Source organism: Trichechus manatus, unplaced genomic scaffold (genome assembly GCF_000243295.1).
Source record: "Trichechus manatus latirostris isolate Lorelei unplaced genomic scaffold, TriManLat1.0 scaffold00015, whole genome shotgun sequence".
Taxonomy (NCBI): Eukaryota; Metazoa; Chordata; class Mammalia; order Sirenia; family Trichechidae; genus Trichechus; species Trichechus manatus.
Window position 1 is genome coordinate 25,772,622 of NW_004443951.1, and position 13,725 is coordinate 25,786,346.

The 13,725-nt window shown below is 39.0% G+C and overlaps 1 protein-coding gene across 1 annotated transcript in view; it reads left to right on the forward strand.

Annotated features, from left to right (window-relative positions):
* Window positions 1-2: 2 nt before the first annotated feature.
* Window positions 3-13,725, forward strand: part of PTP4A2 (protein tyrosine phosphatase 4A2) — a 28,012-nt gene continuing 14,289 nt past the window's right edge. Inside the window, exon 1 of the mRNA XM_004372012.2 lies at window positions 3-139. The gene's annotated coding sequence lies outside the window, so the exon portion shown is untranslated. The remainder of the gene's footprint in view (window positions 140-13,725) is intronic.

The following is a 13,725-nucleotide window of genomic DNA, read 5'->3' on the forward strand; positions in this document are numbered from 1 at the left end:
GCCCGAGGCTGGGGGGGAGTCGTCGCCGCCGCCGCCACCGCTACCGCCGCCGCCGCCGCCGCCGAGGTGACTGAGGAGAGAGGCGCCTCCTCGCTCCCGCCGCCGCCGGACTTCAATGCCCAGTTCTCAGCTCGCCAGCGTGAGTGAGCCTCTCCTGGGCGGCCCCTGCGCCGGCTCCCAGGGCCTCGGGGAAGGGGAGGGCAGGAGGCGCCGCAGCCATTAGTGCAGGCCCGAGACACGTCCCCGGAAGAAGGGCCGGGCCGGGGGCGGGGGGAGCGCGGCCGGGAAGCGTGGAGAACCAGGGTGGGTGAGTAAGGGGGGGGGATTATGTGAGAGTGTGGAAGAATGTTGAGTGTGCGTGCGCGTGAGGGGGACAGCAAATGGGGGGAGAGGGCTAAGCGTGCATGTGGATGGCGAGGGGAGAAAGTGTGTGTGGGAGGAAGTGGAGGGAGAGTGTGTGTGAGTGGGGGACTGAAGGAGACAAATTGGACGAGGAGAGTGGGGGGGAGTATCTGGAGGGGGTATGGAGGACAGTGAGTGTGGGGTGAGTTTGTAGGGGAGAGTGTAGGGGAGACGAGTGAGAGAAGGGGAGAGCGTGAGTGAGTGATGGGAAAGGAAGTGAGGCGGGAGAATTGTTAGTGTTGGGGGAGTGTGTGTGTGGTGGTGAGGCGTGTGTGGGAGAGAGTGACTGTAGTGGGGAGTATGAGTGTGATGAGAGAGTTTGGGGAGAAGGTGAGTGGCAGATGAGGGAGTGTGGAAGAGTGTGCCTGTGTTTGTCCAGTGTGTGGGCAGGCATCCTTGAGGCCTTCTCTCTGAACTTTGTGTGTGACAGTAGTGAACCCTGGTGTCCCGGGTTAAGGAGTCCTTTCTAGGAGCATCTTGTCCCTGGGTCCTTGCGTTCAGGTAGGAGGAAAAGGTGTAGGGAGGAGTTTATTGCATTGGTGCTATGATCTAGTTCTGGAATTTATTTTAGAAGTGGTATGCTTTTTTCCCTCCCTTTCTGTAGACTTTTTCTCCGACTTTTGACTTACTCTCTATTTGTCTCCATGACATGACATATGTTTCCAGTTTTGTCAGAGGTATGGTTGCCATCTCATTCTGGTCTGAGACCCTTGAGAGCTTACTGAAACAAGCTTGTTTGTTGCCCAGGACCCTCAGCTCTTGGCCTGTAGAATATTCAAAAGCATAGACTCTTGGAAAGTACTGCTCGTTTTTCAGGTGAAAGATGTTTCATTGTTTCGTAAATTGAAGTAATATCTTTTAGGCTGTGGGTTTTTCCTGTTGTTTTGGAGAATAGCTCCTAAGAAATAATAATGATAATAATATAATGTGATGATGAAGAACCATAGGATAGTTGATTATTTCCTGGTGTTTGTGAAGAAACAGCATACAAAGTGAGTAGCAGTTTTAGGAACACTCCAGGCCGTCAAATATTTGGAATCACAAGCTACAACCACTGCTGTGTGAGAACTATTTGCTGTCATGCTCTGTATTAGAGTAGTTTCAGGCAGGAAGCGAGTAAAGTTAGACCCTAGTAAACATGCAAAAGGAAATTAAGGACACAGAATGACACATTTTTAGGGCTTCAAAATCACTTGCCACCATACCATTGTATCGGTAAAGATGGTGAGAAGTGGTTGCCAATAGTCTGACCCGGACTTTTTTAAAGTTGTTTCATACAGAGCTTCAAACTGTTTCCGTTTGAACCCCTGCTGAGAATTTACATTTCTAACAAGTTCCCAAGTTCCCATGGGATGCTAATGCTGCTGGTTAAGGACCGATTCTGAGAACCACTAGTAGAGCAAAAAAAAAAAAAGTCAAACCCATTGCTGTTGAGTACATTCTGACTCATAGCCACCTTGTCGTAGAGCAGTGGTTTTCAAAATTTATTATACATGAGAATCACCTGAGGATCTTATACTGTAGATTCTGATTCAGTATCTCTGGGATGGAAATGGAAATTCTCATCTGGGGCTCAAACTTGAACAAACCAGTTCAAAGCCCTGGTTTCATATTGAAGATTGAATGGACGAATGACTGTCATGGATTTTTCCTAGATTCTTGTGCTGTAGAAGTAGGGACTCTTGATGAAGAGTACCTTGATACGGATTTTACACCTTAATGTTGGGAAGTCTCTTAGAAGTTTGTTGGGAAATCCTAAGGATGTAGACTTTCCCATGGGAAGTCTTTCACTATGGCAACCAAAGCGTAGGGTTGTCCTTTTAGATATTAAACTTAATAGAGTTACATAACAGCAGTGCTTTTGTCTGTAATTAGAAGCCAGAAATTATATTTTTCTTAGTCTGGCCTTCCTTCCACATGATGAGTTCTTTGCTTACATTGACCCAGAGGGAAGCGTGTCCTTTTCTCAATCACTAATATGCTCTCTGCTTTCAGAAATAGTATTACTATTCAGTGGGGGAGGGGATTAATTACTGCCTACTATGTACCAGGTGATTTTTATACTCTTACAGCTACCATAAAGGTGGTGGATACCTCCTTTGCATTCATTCAGCAGATACTGAATGGCTTCTGTTTGTCAGGCATTAGGGTTACAGTGATGAGCCCACATAGATTTACAGTGGAGTGATAAGATGAAGAGATAGAGACTCAAAGAGGTTAAGTCGCTTGTCCAAGGTCACACAGATAATTAGAATTGGAGCTGGATTAAAAACTCGGGTGTGTCTGACTCTAAAACTACACTGTACTAACCTCTCAATAGGTTGTCTCACTTTGAGGTTTCTCATCCACATAGTGACCTAGCAGTTTGTACAGTTGAGAACTGTGAAGTTAATGCAGAAGACTGAATAGAGGCAAGGGGAGGTCATTTAGGAGATTGCTGACTTGAGGCTGTATGGGCTTAAGCTAGGCTTTTATGTGGGAGGAGATTCTGCCTTGAAACTCTCTTGGGGCCCCAGGGTGTGTGCTTTGAAACAGTTTTTATGAGGCACCTGGGATATGTCTGGGAGAAGAAAGTCTGATTAAAGAAACCCAACAGCCTTTTATGTTTTTTTTTTTTTCATTTTGGGGAAAGGGTAAGAGTGTATTATATGGCGGCAAAGAGTCAACTAGAAGTTGTCACTTTGGGAAAGTCTCTCTCTCCAGCTGTGCGGGATACTTAGGTGATTGCGAAGATCAAGTGAAAAAATGTATGTAAAAACACTGTTAATTATAAATTGAACTACAGATTCAAAGTATTATTACCACCAAGACTTGTCTATTAAGGCAGTAGTTTAATTGTTATATTTAGTAGCTGGAAGAGGCTGGTATGTTAGAACACCTTTACGAATGAAAAATAGTTTAAAACTGCTGAACCGAGTATGTTCTGACTCAGAACAGCAAAAGTCAGACCACTCCTTCCATGAGTCAGTCAAGTAATATTTAATTTGAATGAACCAAATTTATAGTCAGAAACCATTTACAGCATCACTGAACTTTGGTGGCACTAGGGAAGAGTAAATGTTTGAATGCTTTTGCACATAACATTTTTAAAAAATCTGAAAACCCCCTTATTTATATTTTACTTGGAAAAAAGATTGTGTGTAGAAGGTAAACCAAGTTTGTTTTTTTTTAAGAATGAACTTTTTAATCACTTTGTCTTTTGAAGGCAGCACTTCTTTATGCAGTAATAATTACAGAACACTTCACAATTTTGAGATAGAACACTTTACAATTTTGAGATGTAAAGTTGAAATTTAGTAGGGATTTATTTTACACGTTTTAACTGTGCTTGTTCCTTTTCGTTGTAATGTTGGGTTGGTAACCAGTGAAGCCTCTAGGAAAAGCCTGTACAAATAAGATGCAGAGAAGCTGTACATACATTTTAAGCTGTTGCTCTTGAAAGAGTGAAACTTAAGTCAGAGTGAAACCTAAGTTGTTAGGTCAGTTTTACTAGGTGTTATACTACTTGTTGGGTAAAAGTTGGTGATTAAAAAATTTTTTGAGTAATTGGAAAACAGGAGATGTAGTTTTAACATGATAGACTTAGTTATGTTTATTGAGTTAGGGCAGTGATAGAGATCTTGTGATCTTGGGATACTTTTGAATTCCGACATTATACTGTACTTTAGGGGCTTTGGAAACCCTAGTGGCGTAGTGGTTAAGAGCTGCATCTGCTAACCAAAAGGTCAGCAGTTCGATTCCACCAGGTGTTCCTTGGAAACTGTATGGAGCAGTTCTGCTCTGTCCTGTAGGGTCGCTATGAGTCGGAATTGACTGGACAGCAATGAGTTTGGAATTTTTTGTTTGTTTTAAGGCCTTAGGTTTCAGCATACCTTTCTTGAGAACCTTCTTTGTGCTAAATCACAAATCATCTCATTTAAAACTCACAACAACCTGTGACTAAGTAATTCTTACCTTTTCTTTCAATTTTATAGATACAGAAATTGTTCAACAGATCAATCGTCGAATCCCAGGTATTAGAATTCAACTTAAATCTCTGGCTAAACTTTTCAGTTAACTACGTAGTGATTTTACAGGGCGTGATGTAGGAGTTAAGTAGACAATGAGGAAGTGCGCCTTACTTGCTTGAAATTTAGTGTTTTTTTTTTTTTGAAAAAAGTATCCTTCAGTTACATGCTTTTTTTGCTTCTCTTTTGAGGATGTTGCTGTTTTGAGATTTTTCTGTGTACACTATTTGGGTGATATAGAAACTGATGTTTATGCTCTTAATTTTATAAAGCAGGAGTCCTCAATGTTATAGTTCAGATAATTTTGTATCTTGGATTTTTGAATGCCACCGATTATAATTACTTTGAAAAATAGTGATTTAAGTCTGTTAAGTATTAGAAGAGCCTCCTATCCTTTTTAAACTTTACAACTGTTACGTGTATAAAGGTGTCTGGTAGCTTTCTCTGGTTATCCTTTTGTTGTATTGGCTGAACCACATTCTCCTGACTTTTTGACTTCCTGGCTATTCTTTTGGGACTTGAAGCCTTACAGGATTACTTGGTGTAGTGCTGGAGTGGGTATTGTATGTAAATCTTTTGTTCTGTGGGGTTGTGGTCTAGGCTGAACTATGCGGTGAACTGTCACTACTGTAAGCACATCTGTGGAAAAGCCACACAGCACTGCAGGCTCTCTCCACTTTGCACAGTTACTCTTTGTAGCATTACCAGGACACGGGTGAGAAAATGACCCTTCTCCTGCACTATGTGTTCAATCAGTATAAATTTACCGGGCAGCAGAATCTTTCACAGAAAAATGTCTGAGGAGTTGACTGATCATACCAATAGTTTTTTTGTGACTTGAATACAAAATTTTTTGTTTGCATGCACTGATTTTCTTACTCATAGGTTCTGTAACATGGATTCCACTCTAGTTTAAGTGGCCTAAGAACTAAATTTCAACATTTGAATATAAATTTTACATTGCACAACCTTGGCGTTTTAAACTGTAGAGAATTTTAAGATTAAGCTTTTCAGTGACCCTTTCTTTGCTAGTTGATCCCAGTTTGAAAAAATATTTTCACCATTAGAACAGTCTTTACCTTTGGAGATGTGGTGTATTTGATTCCTTTCATAGTATTTTTGGGTTGAAATTTCATTCTTCTCAGAAAATGTTAATTCTTTTGGCATAAAATGTACACATGATATATTTGCTTTAGAAGATCAGATAAATTACTTTATATTTTTATTTCTGCAGTAGCCAAAAATGTTGGCTCTTAACTAATGTATTGTTTGACAAGAATTCAAATTTACAAACGGGTCTGCTTTCTTCTAGTTGTCCTTTATTTTCAGTCGAGTTAAGCATCATTTTTTTGTTGTTGTTGCACTGTTTTACAGGAAACACTCACTAGATTGTACCACCACAGTATTTGTAAATTGGGTTTATATACATATGTTTATACTTACTTTTTTGAGTAGCAAAACAAATTGATATGTTTTCTACTTTCCATTATTGGGGAGAAGCCTATCATGAGGGAACAGGATGGCTGGTTAGTGCAGAAGGATATGAGTCATCAGCAGGATTTGTCAGCAAATTGAGAAGGATATGATGGAGAAACAATAGATTCTAGTGACATTATCCTTCATTACACACGTGGTTACTAACAAGTTTCCTTTTGGTGATTTAAATTATTCAGATTATTTGGATCTTTCTGGGTGAAAAGCACTTCAAATCTAAGTTACGGACTATATGATACTTTGAATTGTTTTTCTAGTGAGATGGGATCTTTGTTTGGAGGTCATCAACAAGTAGAATTTTAGATAAATTCTGTTTACTGGGAAAATTAATTTATCAAATAGAATTTAATAAGTTGAGAGGGTATTTCTTGAGCGTGTTGGTATTTATGGAACTACTCAGTAGCTCAGGAGATTCCCCAACAATATGGAAATATTTGCTCTTTCTCAGTGAGCAGAGTTGCTCCTTGACTTACTACTCTTAAATTCCTAAGAGTTTTAATTGCATTTGAATTGGTCTGAAATTTTTACAACAGTCAAGGCCTCCGAGATTGATCTAACCAGGGACTGAGCTCCTTCCTCAAGTCACCTACCATGACCCTTCACTTTATTAGTTTTACCTTTCCTTAGAAGTCTTCCTTAATTAATCCTAACTACTACATTCTACTTGCTTATTTTGCATCCTCAAAGTATGTAGCATTAGTATAAAAATTTATTGCCCATCAAGTGTTTTTCACCCACTTTGGATCTTGGTCCTGGATAGTGTCTGTATTGTGTGCACACAGAGCTTCGCAGATGCTTGCTGACAGATTGAATTAGGATGGACTGCATTTTATTATTGTTTAGAGCTCCTATATTGTCCCTCATCTCATAAGCATTTGGAAGAAGACGAAAAGAAAGATTGAATTTTATGCCCTCTAGTTGGGAACAGAAGGAAGGTGAATCCATGTTGAATTAAGCTAGTGAGCAAAGAATAATCCTTTGACATGGCATTATGGAGATACTTCACCATTTTTCTTCATATTCATGTGTAATGTAAACTAGCTGTTTTCACTGTATGATTTTTAAAGATTGTGAATGTTATGGTGTTTTGTGAAAGTAAACACAAAGTCATTGTGCAATTAGTGGGTGGTGGTTGTTATGTTGTTAGGTGCCATTGAATTGGTTCCCACTCATAGCAACCCTGTGTACAACAGAACGAAACACTGCCTGGTCCTGTGCCATCCTCACAATCATTGCTATATCTGAGCCCATTGTTGCAGCCACTGTGTCATTCTATCTTCTTGAGGGTCTTCCTCTTTTTCACTGACCCCCTACTTTACAAGCATGCTGTCCTCCTCCAGGTACTGGTGCTTCCAGATAACATGTCCAGACTACATGAGATGATGTCTCGCTGTCTGCACTTCGGAGGAGCATTCTGGCTGTACTTACTATAAGACAGATTTGTGCATTCTTCTGTCAGTCCGTGATATAGTCAGTATTCTTTGCCAAACACCACAATTCCAATGCTTCAATTCTTTGGTGTTATTGTCCAGGTTTCACATACATATGAGGCACTTGAAAATACCATGGCTTGGGTCAGGCGTGTCTTAGTCCTCAAAGCGACAACTTTGCTTTTTAACACTTGAAAGAGGTCTTCTGCAGTGGATTTGTCCAGTGGAGTACATTGTTTGATTTCTTGACTGCTTCTTCCATGGGCGTTGATTGTGGATCCAAGTAAAATGAAATCCTTGACAATTTCGATCATTTGTCTGTTTATCATGATGTTGTTTATTGGTGCAGTTGTGAGGATTTTTGTTTTCTTTATGTTGAGGTATAATCCATAGTGAAGGCTGTAATCTTTCATCTTCATCAATAAGTGCTTGAAGTCCTCTTCACTTTCAGCAAGCAAGGTTGTGTCATCTGCATGTCGCAGGTTGTTAATGAGTCTTCCTCCAGTCCTGATGCCAAGTTCTTCTTCATATAGTCCAGCTTCTCAAATTATTTGCTCAGCATACCGATTGAATAAGTATGGTGAAAAGATCCAACCCCGGTGCACACCTTTCCTGATTTTAAACCATGTAGTATCCCCTGGTTCTGTTTGAAAGACTGCCTCTTGGTCTGTATACAGGTTGCGCATGAACACAGTAGGTAAACATTATTATTTTAAAAGACCACCAGCAGCTCCGAATAGAATTATTTGGGTTCTAGTCTGTTTATCTTGTACTATAGTCAATACACAGAAAGATGTTTGTGAAGTATAATGTGCTTTATAAAAACCAAGTTTAGGAGAGGAAGTGAAGTGTAGCTTACCCAGTTTTAGGGGAAACTTGGACCAAAATGCCCAAACAGCAGAAAATTTTTCTGGGGCTCAAACAAAAGAATTTATGCTGACAAGATGTATTTTTGAATGTTTTAATTCTATGTTCTGTACATTGAGAGCTTTCGCCCTAGCCCCTCCCCCGCCTTTTCGGGTGGATAGTTGAACAGGACATTTAAATGTGCTCAGTACATTTGACAAAATGGGGAAATGAAAGAGTTAAACTGACCCATAAACTACTAAGCCCTGAAACATGGTATATTTTAAATAATGCTAACAATAGCCTGGAAGTTTTTGCTTTGCATGTTGCTCCTGTGCTGTAGGTTATTTTGAAAGGTGATTCAAATAACCTTTTCCCAAGTATCTATTTTGCAACCCTCAGGGAACTTGCAGCTGTTACAGTCATTCTAACTGCCCTGATATAGCTCCGAAAACATTTCATAGTGGTGTTGATACGCTGAATCCAGGTGTCCTTTTGGATTTTACTACTGAATTTGCTTTAATACAATTGAAGTTCAGAATCTCAAATGCATTTCTTTATAAATGAAATAATTAATTCAGTGATTCTTAGGTTAATATATGTATAGTGATGTTGGAAACTAAATTAAAATGAGTGAGACAAATTTTTTTCCAGAAAAATTACTTAACCTTTTGAGATTAAAGAAAGAAAGAAGCATGGAAGGAACGAAGGAAGGAAGAAAACAGATGTTAGGATTTAATTTTATGGGAAAGCAACTGAATTGGATATAGTTCTTACTGTATGAGGGAAGTTACAACACATACTTAGAAAAAGAATTATGCTTAAACTTTATTATAATAAAGAAGCTTTAGAGTCTTAAAATACACATAAATGAAAGCCTTAGTCTTTAAACATAAAGCCCATGGAAAGGATAGTCATGATACTTTTGACTGGAAATGAAAGTGTAAGCAAATAGAATCAGTTTACTAGAGCTATTTAATTTTGAAAAGATTTCACTGCGAACAGTAAGATTAATGTCCAATATAAGAATTGTGCTGTTAGGATTTTAATGTTATTACTGGTGTTATTCAAATAATTTTCTTAGAAAAATTGCAAATTGACCATGGTTCAGATGCCTCCATTTACATTTTATTTATGAAAGGAAAAAAATAACATTTTTGGACAAGAGATGTATCTTGAGAACTGCTAATCTTTAGAGGAACCCAAACCCCACTGCCGTAGAGTTGATTCCGACCTGTAGTGACCCTAGAGGACATAGAGTCGTTGCCCCATAGAGTTTCCAAGGCTGTAAATCTTTATGGAAGCAGACTGCTGCATCTTTCTCCTGCGGAGTGGCTGGTGGCTTCAAACTGCCGACCTTTTTGGTTAGCAGCCGAGTGCTTTAACCACTGCGCCACCAGGGCTCCTTTTTAGAGGAACAGTGGATCACAAAATTGAAAAGTAAATATCTTCAAGTGTGGCATGAAAATATTTAATGCAATTTTGTCTTTTAGTTATTTGTAGAGATAGAAATTTGTAGAAAAGAACAGCTGCTTGTAATCATCAGGGTACATACAAAATTGGAAACCACTCCCTTTTCTCTTGGTGGGAACAGGGCTACAGTACTTCAGTAAGTAACTGACACTGTTCTCAGAAGCAGATATGATCGTTGGTTAATTGCTTTCCTTTCCTTTCTGAGTGGCAGACCTTAAAACTCTTGCTGGTTCTGAAACGTTAAGACATTTTCCCACCATCAGGGTCATAATTTCCTTTTATAGAACTGATTATTGATTTCTGTACTGGAACTTGATTCTCAAGTTCCCTCCTTAAATGAGGAAGTGGAAAAGTGGGAATAACCAAGAGTAACTATGAAACCTTTTTTTTTTTTAAGCAGTAAAAATGCATATTGCCACTTTTAGCTTATTTACAGATATTTTGGATCCTGATTTGTGTAGAATTAATGGATACTTTTTTCCCTGTCGACTCCCTAGGACTGTTGTCAGTGGGAATGGGGGACTAACATTAATTTGCATCTTCGAAATTTCAAGGAGCCAGGTGTTGGCAGTTCGAATCCACGAGCCGAGCCGCTCCTTGGAAACCCTGTGGGGCAGTTCTACTCTGTCCTATAGGGTCGCTGTGAGTTGGAATCAACTCAACAGCAACAGGTTAGATGTATTCAATTTTAATTATAAATGCAACAATAGAGGGATGAACCAAAATAGGTAGCACAGAGGCTAGTGCTGTTGTTTCTGCAGGGCTGTGATGAGTTGGGAGTAGGTCAAGAAAGATGAGTAAAATTTCAGTTTGAGACTAGTTAGCCAGAAGATGAGTGTTTAGTTAGTAAAATTGAGTTTTCTTTAGTTTATAAGTCTTCAGGTACTTTTTTCTCAAATGGTCAAAATGTAGATACAGTAGTACTTTACAGAGGAATTTCCTTATTTTTCTTCCTTGATGGTTGAGAATATTTAACTGTCTGTTGTGTGATTAGTCTCTGAATATTAAGTTACACTTCTATAAATTCTTCCAGTTTCTCAGGGTCATGGTTCTTTTTTCACAAAACTTATACCCAGTCTGTGGATAAATCCTTTTGGGCTCTACCTCAAAGTATATCTTGAAACTGACTTTATCTTATCCTCTCTACTGTTACTATCCTGGTCCAATCTGCCATTATCTTTCCTGGATTATAGCAACAGGATCCCCCTGAGTCCACTCTTACCACTCTTGCAGTCTGTCTCCACATAGCAGCAGAGTGATCCTTTTAAAATGTAAGTTGTCATTCTTGCTTGAAACCCTCCAGTGGCTTCTCATCTTTATCAAATTAAAAGCCAAAGTCCGACTAGTGGCCTATACCAAAAAACAAACCTATTGCCATTCAGTTAATTCTGACTCATAGTGACCCTATAGGACAGAGTAGAAATGTTCCGTAGGGTTTCTGATGATTGGCTGGTAGATTTGAACTGCTGACCTTTTGGTTAGCAGCCGAGCTCTTAATCACTATACCACAAGGGTTCCAGCGGCCTACAAGGCTCTTGGAAATAATTCTCTGACCTCCTACTTATTTCCTTGCCCTCTCTGCTCCGGTAGCACTGGCCCCCCTTCTGTTCCTAGAACACTCCAAGCATGTCCCTACTTCATAACCTTTGCTACAGCTAATCCTTCTGCCTAGAGTGGTCTTCCCTCAAATATCTACTTGGCTCACACCCCCAGGTCTTGCATAAAATGTCACTTTTTTTTTTTTTTTTTGTCAGTGAGGCCTTTCCTGACCACCTATTTAAAATTGGAATCTCCCTCCTTTCTGGCACTGTTGATTCTCCTTCTTTCCATTTTTCTCCGTAGCAGTAGCGTATTTTATTTATTTGTCTTTTTCTGCCCACTAAAATGAGATGACAAGAATTTCTTGTTTTTTTGTTCACTGCTCTTGCTGCACCTATAAGAATGTGTGACAAGTAGTATATATCCAATGAATATTTGTTGAATTAATAAATTCTTAACTAGCCAGATTGCAAAGAACATGCCTAGCTCTCCATGAAGATAAGTTCTTTATAGTGGATAGATTAGATAATTCATACCTATTTTAAGGGGAAGTGCCTGGGTCTTCACTGAAGTGAATTTGTTTTAGGAAAAAGTGATTGCAAAGTTTTAGTCTTATATACAGTATTATGCTTTTATGTTGCCTGATTATAGAAACCAAGCTGACTCAAATTTGCAAGACTTCCTGTAGAATTTCTGGTAAGAAAAGTAACACAGTAAATGTATGCTTACTTGCTCTTTAGACTTTACTTTTAGATTTTACTTCCTTAGATTTAGAATTCTTTCGCTGTGTATTTATATTATAATGTGACTTTAATTTGAAAATACAAAGAGGTGATTTCTCAGTGGAAAGCTGAATGGGAGTAGATTGACAGAATTTTTAAAAGGCTGCCCAGTAAGATTGGGTTAGATTAAATGGAGCTACTTTTATAAAGAAAATTCCCTCACACCCTTGAATTCTCTGTTTATATTTGAACTTAGAATTATAGTTGCCAATGCAGGACATAAATTTTACTCATTTAGTAGCCATAACAAAGAAAACAACTATATTTCTGGAATGGTTTAGATATAGGCCTGCCTAGGGCAGAGGAACTAGCCCTCCTGAGGCTCTTTCTAATCCCATGATTTTTTATAGCACTGTTGAGAGGGTAGTTAAATTATACAGGCAGTCTCCGGGTTACGAATCAGATCTGTTCCTAAGTGTGTTTAGTTAAATTATACAGGCAGTCTCCGGGTTACGAATCAGATCTGTTCCTAAGTGTGTCTTTAAGTCGAGTTTGTAGATAAGTCAGAACAGGCGTATACGGTTCTTTTTTACCTCATTTTAGTGCAAAAAAGGCTTCCAGCAAGTGAAGGTGATAGTGATGAAGAATTTGTTGCGAGCAGTGGTTGGTTCAGTCCTTTCAGAGTGAGGGCAGATTTACATAACATTAAAGGGCAAGTTTGAGTTGTCCGTAAGTCAGATGTTTGTAACCCGAGGACTTACTGTAAGTCATTGCAGGGTTCTTTATCACCCATTTTCATAAAATTAAAAATAATAAGATAATGTGTGTACTTGGAAAAAAAATGAACACAATTCAAAAAGGTAAGCTAAATCATGCTCCTGACCTCCAGCCCTCCAGCTCTGCACCCACCCCCGCCAATGTTATCAGTCTTTTAATCTTCCAGATAGTCCATGTTTTTGAAAAACATAGACAGTACTCACAAATATTTCTGTAAAACTATTCATATTCTGTACCTTGCCTTTTTAGTGTCTTTAGTCTTTAGTCATCTTTGCATATCAGTTCATATAGATCTGTTTTATTATTTTTAACTGCTGTGTAGTTTTCGTTTTAAGAATATGCCATAATAAAATAATTAAATGATGGCTATTATGTTAGTTGCATGCGTTTTCAGTTTTATGTAGGTAGATGTTAGCAGTAGAGTGTTGTAACTCTGGACTTGAAACTGTTTTTCACATGTTGTTAGGTGCTGTCTAGTCGATGCCTACTCATAGTGACCCTAAGGGACAGAGTAGAACTGGCCCCTAGGGTTTCCTAGCCTGTAATCTTTACGGGAGCAGACCGCCAGGTATTCTCTCTTGCAGAGCCAGCTGGTGGGTTAGAACCACCAACCTTTTGATTAGCAGCCAAGTGCTTAACGATTGCACCAGCAGGGTTCCTTGTTTCTAACACAGCCCTCTTCAAAGTTTTAAGTAGTCTCTGTTGTGTCATTGACTTAGTTTTACTGGCAGTGCACTATCTCAGCTTCATAGGCTTCTGCTCAGTTGGCTCTTCTTCGAGCCCTCTCTTCCTTCCTTCTTTGCTCCTGCCCCTTCCTCTTAATTTAAAAGAGTTTCTCTATCACAGACCACCCTTTCTAATCAGTGAAGTTACATTCTTTTGTTAAAAATCATTGCCTAGGAAATGGAAATATCCCAAATTAAACATTTTTTTTTTTTTTTAATATTTTATTGTACTTCAGGTGAAGGCTTACAGAACAGATAGTTTCTCATGTAACAGTAACACACATGCTGTTTTATGACATTGGTTAACAAC